General features: G+C 38.6%; 1 pseudogene; it reads left to right on the top strand.

Moving 5' to 3' along the window:
* Window positions 1-3,351: 3,351 nt before the first annotated feature.
* LOC113316112 lies at window positions 3,352-5,057 on the top strand (annotated as a pseudogene).
* Window positions 5,058-6,270: the final 1,213 nt, after the last annotated feature.

Genomic DNA, 6,270 nt, shown 5'->3' with positions numbered 1-6,270 from the left:
TCTACATCAGAAAACAAGGTACAGACTTCCTAATTGTCTGTCTCTATGTTGATGATTTAATTTATGCCAGTACAAAACAAGAGATGACAGAAAAATTTAAGAAGGAGATGATGAAAGAATATGAGATGACAGACTTAGGACTTATGCGATATTTTCTTGGGATTCAAGTAAAACAATCTCCAGAAGAAATATTCATTTCTCAAGAAAAATATGCGGAAGACTTACTGAAAAGGTTCAACATGATGGATTGCAAACCAATTGCAACTCCAATGGGTACCAATGAGAAATTGGTAAAAAATGATGGAGCGACAAAAGTTGATCCAACCTTATTCAGAAGTCTAGTCGGCTCACTGATCTACTTAACAAATACAAGGCCAGACATCGTCAATGCAACCAGTATTGTTTCTCGGTTTATGAGCGAGCCAAGCAAGTTACACTATGCAGCCGCAAAGAGAATTCTTCGGTATATCAAGGGAACGAAGGATTTTGGCATCAAGTATACAAGAGAAAAAGATAATGATTTAATTGGCTTCACAGATAGCGATTGGGCAGGTTCTATTGAAGACCGAAAGAGCACATCAGGCTATGTTTTCTGTATGGGAACAAAAGTTATCTCTTGGAGTTCTAAAAAGCAAAGCACGGTGGCATTATCGTCAGCCGAAGCAGAGTACATAGCATCAACAAGTGCAGCATGTGAAGCGGTATGGCTAAGAAGAATAATGACCGACCTACAACAAAGGCAAATGCAGCCGACGACTATCTACTGTGACAATATGTCTACAATTGCAATGACAAAAAATCCAGTCTTCCACGGAAGGACGAAGCACATAGAGCTACGACACCACTTCATCAGAGAGCTTGTAGAAGACAAGGAAATCGAGCTCCAATTCTGTCCAACACAAGAACAAAATGCAGACATTTTCACGAAAGCAGTCACGGTGGATAAGTTCAATCATTTCAGAGAAAAGCTCAACATCACAAATTAAGAGGGAGTGTTAAAAATAAAAATTAATTTGTGATCATTATTCTAGAATAATCTTGAAGTTCCCTAGACTAGGTAAAGCCCAATACATTCTAGAGTTTTTGGGTCTCTAGAGTCTTCTTTTTAGTCACATGTAATCTAGAGAATTCTTTCTCTAGAATTCTCTTAAGGCATAGTAGATCATAGTCTCTAGAATTTTCATTTCTAGAGTTTTCTTCACTAGGCCTATAAATAGGCACTCCATGGTTTCATTTTGATCATCAAAAAACTCAAGTGAGTAACCAAGTAGTAGAGTGAGAGCTAGAGTTAGATTAAGAGCCAAAGTGCCTCTTTGTAAACAACTAGTGGAAGCCAAAGTTGCTACACAAACCTCTTGTAACATTTTCATTTTCATATTAATCAAAGCCTCACTTTCCAATTAACCAACCTCTCTTTCAAAATCATTTCCATAAACCCATCACATTTCCGCATTGCGCCAACAAGTTTTACGGCTGAGACTTTGTATCCGTAAACTTTCCTGTAACTTTCAATATTTCTTTCCTTCTTTTCCGGCAGTTTCATACGACTCTCGTTTATCCCTGTCCAAAACCAATTGCAACTCGAGCTATTATCTTCCACAGTACCCATTGTTTCTCCTTCATCTGTCTCGATCACTGCCAGCTCCATGATTATCATGCAGTCTCACTGAGTATAACCGTCACCTGCCATCGATATCGGCAGCAACTCCTTTTCTTCTCTGCCGATAATCACCAAACTGCCAAACTGATCTTTCCAGCTCGAGCTGTTCAACACTTACACTGCTCAAGAATAGATCACCATCATCACAGTAACAATACCGAATATCATCACTTGCACCAAGCTTCATTATATCTGTTGTTTCCATTTCTTTCATTTTCTCGGCTAAACTCATCTACTTCTCACCAAACACCCTGAGCAGCAACTTCTCTTCATCAACAGCATCAACGATTTTCTGTCAAGCTCTAACTTCATCTCTCTGTTGGCTTGAGCTCACATACATCTCTGTCTTGTTCACTGAATCTTCATTACCACTGCCGACTTCCTCCTCGTCATCAAGCTTCTCATCGTGAACAACAGTCAGCTCCATATCTCGAGCAGCAGCAGCTCATTGTCTAGCCCCATAACTGATAACCGATAACCATTGCAGCAGCTCCTTTTTTCACAATTCTCCGGACCAGCGTCACTGCCATTCTCAACTCGGCATCACAAACCCATCTCCATCTCTCCGGTTCACGTCAACAAAGTCCCCTCACCGAGAATCAGACAGAACCCAACGGCAGCAAACCATCATATCACCGGAAACATCCAACTTCTGTCACCATCATATGCTGTACACTCAACGTCCCTTGGTATTCACCATTTCTTCATTGTCATTCTGCCAGCAGCGACCACAGCGTCATCAGACTCAAGCTTCTCTTCTTGGTTATTCACAGCTAACAGCCCCGAGTCTACTCCATTTTCATTAACAGCACTAACAACTCCTTCATTATCTGTTCTGAATTATCAGCATCTCCACGAGCTTTCAGCTTCCATCACCAGTGATACTACAACTCCTTCGATCGTCAACAACATCCACTGTTGGTCGCGGGTTGCATGGGGAAGATGGTGTGCCCCGAGTAATCCAGTAGGGTGCCTTTAACAGTATGTTTAACTGAGAACTGACAGTTCAGTTTTCTGCTTCATTCACGTAGTACTGTCAGTCCTGAGGAACCGACAAGCTCAACTTCTCGTCTCGCCATAACTTCTTCATACGACGTCGGAATGACTCAATTCTTTCACCGTTTGCTTCGTCTTTTCATCCTCTTGGAGATGATATCAAGGACTCCTAGATATGAACGAGCTCTACTTGGTCTTTGGCCCTTCTCCGCTTACGACTAACTTCTTTTGTTGCACAATTAAGTGTCGATTCGCTTATTTTGGATGATTCACCTAATAAAACACAAATAGAGAAAAACAAACATAATATACAATAATTCGCAAGAATATATAGCAATTACTAGCATGGATTTGACACTAAATATATGCAAAATATGCACTTAACAGTGTATTTTTGTTGCTAACTATGTAATGGCTTTTACTAAATCTGCAGGCAGGACATGATTGGATTCGTAATGGTAATGGGTGAGTTGAGAGAAACCAGGATAGTGAAGCATCTGCTACTGCATCGAGTCATCTTGTATGTTAGGCCTTTTCTGAGACTGGTTGTAGCTCAGTTTTTGGTTCTGCCAGGGGTTTTACTGATATGCTAGTTCAACACATCCCTTCTTCCAAAGAAGCTGCATCGAGGAAAGTAGAGCATATATATAGTGGGCCTCGAGATTCATCAGTTTTTGACTCAATGGAGAGTTCTAATGGTTAATGTGACCAAACTCTACCCTAAATCAGATTGCAATGTCTTTGATATTCTCTGTAGAGTTTACAATGGTGAGATACAGACTGGACAGACTGTGCGTGTACTGGGAGAAGGTTATTCACCGGATGATAAGGAGGATATGACCGTAAAAGAAATAATGAAGTTGTGGGTTTACCAAGATCGTGGTTTCACATCTAGTTGGTGGTGTGCAGGTAGCAGATCTTGTTGTTTCATTCTACGAGACGGTGGTGGAGTCCTCTTCGATGAAATGTTTCACCGATACACCTAACAAATAGAACAAGATAATCATGGTATCTACTCTCTCTCTCTCTCCACCCCCACCCCCACCCCCTCTTCATACACTTATCATGATTCAGATCAACATATATAAGTTATAGCTGTGTAATATTTTTTTTATTTTGTTGTTAGATTGCTGAGCCACTAGAGAAAGGATTGGCAGAGGATATTGAAAATGGTGTTGTGAGCATTGATTGGCCTCGGAAGAGACTTACCAATTTCCGCATGTCATCAAATTATAGCTGGGATATTCTTGCATCAAGAGGTGTTTGGGTATTTGGGCCAGGTAAGCAGGTGATGTGGATGTTATAATCTCCATTTTGTCATAGAACACAGCTAATTTCAACCTATAATTTGAGTTACTTATAATGTATTGTGTGCATTTGCACCAATTTTGGAGGATTTAGTAAGGTTTACTATCTAAATCCAAAATTTATGTTATTTTCAGATATTCTGACTTTTATTAATATGTTCTGTGATTAACATTATTTATGTAGGGACCCAACTTCCTCTTAGATGATTGCTTTTCCAGTGAAGTTGATAAGAACTTGTTGAATGCTGTCAAAAATTCCATTGTTCAAGGGTAAAATTCACCAAGTTTCCTTCAGGACTAAACTTTTTCATTTCTCATTATTATTAATGTCTACATGTTTTTATCTACAGGATCCTATGCGGAGCACGTGAGGGACCTCTCTGTGACAAACCTATCAGAAATGTGAAGTTCAAGATTGAACCCATACATCGAGGCATTGGTATATTATATATTCCAACTGCTCGACGGGTTGCATATTTAGCTTTCCTCATGGCTACTCCACGTCTTATGGAAGCTGTATACTATGTTGAGGTAATTGTTGGTTATATTTTGAACTTTCCAAAGAAAAAGAAAAACAAGAATATAAGTAATTGGTGAAATCCTATCGATCACTTTGAACCGTGTCTTTATAAAATCCTTTCTTTAACCATTTCTGCCCTACTTGTTGTACTTTTTCAGATACAATCCCCAATAGATTATGTATCTGCCATCTATGAGGTGTTGTCTCATCGACGTGGTCATGTTACGGCTGATGTTCCTCAGCCTGGTACGCCTACTTAAATCATAAAGGTCGGTAATAAAACTCTACTTCTCATGATATAAATCAAATGCACTAGTTGGGCTTCAAAAAGTTCAGTCGAGATCAAGACATTCATTCGACATCTCATAAAGACCATTCCAATTCCTAGGCTGCTTGTCCAAGATATTGAATGTAGTTGCTATGGTTACTAGCACCAGCAGAAAGAACACTACTTCCCACTAAGAAGTTTGATATTTGTTCCAGTACTTTGCTTAACTCAATTTCATGTTTGATGTTGTATATGATAATACAGAGTGAGTTACCTGGTTATTATCAGGTTTACATGTCAGTCTAAACTTATAATGATCTATGCAGATAATACTTTACTTTGCAGTAGATTCTTTTACGGAGGAAAAGAGAACTCAACTACAAGAAAGGTTAAATCTTTGTTCAGAATACTTTTCGAGTTAATGTTAATAGTATCTGACCTCTTATATGAGGATGATGCATAACTTTCTGTTTATGTGCTCAAGTTAATTGGTGCCTGAACCTGTTCATGAGATAGTAAGTTAGCTTAACTGATCTGAACGTTTTTGAAGGAGTATTGTTGAATATCTGGAGATTATCTGGGGAGTACTGGGTTCTTATGGCATTATCACTAGTATAACTCATATCCTATCAACTGTGATAGAAGGGATCGCTGGGTTCAATCTGCAGCAGACACTTCCAAGGACCATGAAGTTTATACCAACACGAACGCGCAGGTGTCATTCCTACACTGAAGAGATAATGCTCATCTCTATCCTTAATTGTCTTTATCTTTTTATTCCTTGTGATTGGGTTCTTGAATCATCTCGAACCTATATCTCTACATCTCTAATTTCATCAGCTCAGTATTCTTTATTGTGAGATGTGCTCCTTAGTGTGATGATTGGATACTTTTTTTTTTCTCTTTTCAGTTATTATAGCAGCAGTTTGGGCTATTAATACGACCCTACATCAGTTTGTGCAGAGTTGTATGCACTTTCATATAAAATAATGATTGCATGTTTTCATTTTTGGGAAGCAATGATTCCTATTATTGTCCATCATAAATAACTTTTAGCATGACTCCGGGCCTGCATATAAGTTCTTATCTATACTGCTACTTCTTTTGTTCTGCGTTTGAGATTTATTCAATTACAGGTTTGAAGTACATCAAATATATATAATGTTGACTTTTCATCTTATATTTCCAGGAATTCAAGAGCAACCTTTCCCAGTTTTCTGGGTTTAAATGGAATAAGATGAGGTAAAAAGAAATATTTATAGTCCCGATTCTAAATTTTTTACCATATATTTTGCGTCTGATCAGTAATACTTTGAAAACCATTGTTTCTGTGTTTACAAGTGACAATATTTTCAGGTGTGCAATCGAAAAGTGAAAGCTCTTTGTGTTGAACCTTTTTCGGAAGCAAAGGATCAGCTCAGGGATGTCGTATCTTTCAAAAGCGCAAGCTAATGTTAGAGGACTTCAGTCATCAGGGTACTTCGCTATATCTCAAACCACTTGCTTTTGTTAATGTTCT

The sequence above is a fragment of the Papaver somniferum genome, chromosome 10 (assembly GCF_003573695.1).
Source record: "Papaver somniferum cultivar HN1 chromosome 10, ASM357369v1, whole genome shotgun sequence".
NCBI lineage: Eukaryota > Viridiplantae > Streptophyta > Magnoliopsida > Ranunculales > Papaveraceae > Papaver > Papaver somniferum.
The sequence above is the reverse complement of the archived record's forward strand: the minus strand, read 5'-3'. Positions and strand labels throughout refer to the sequence as shown.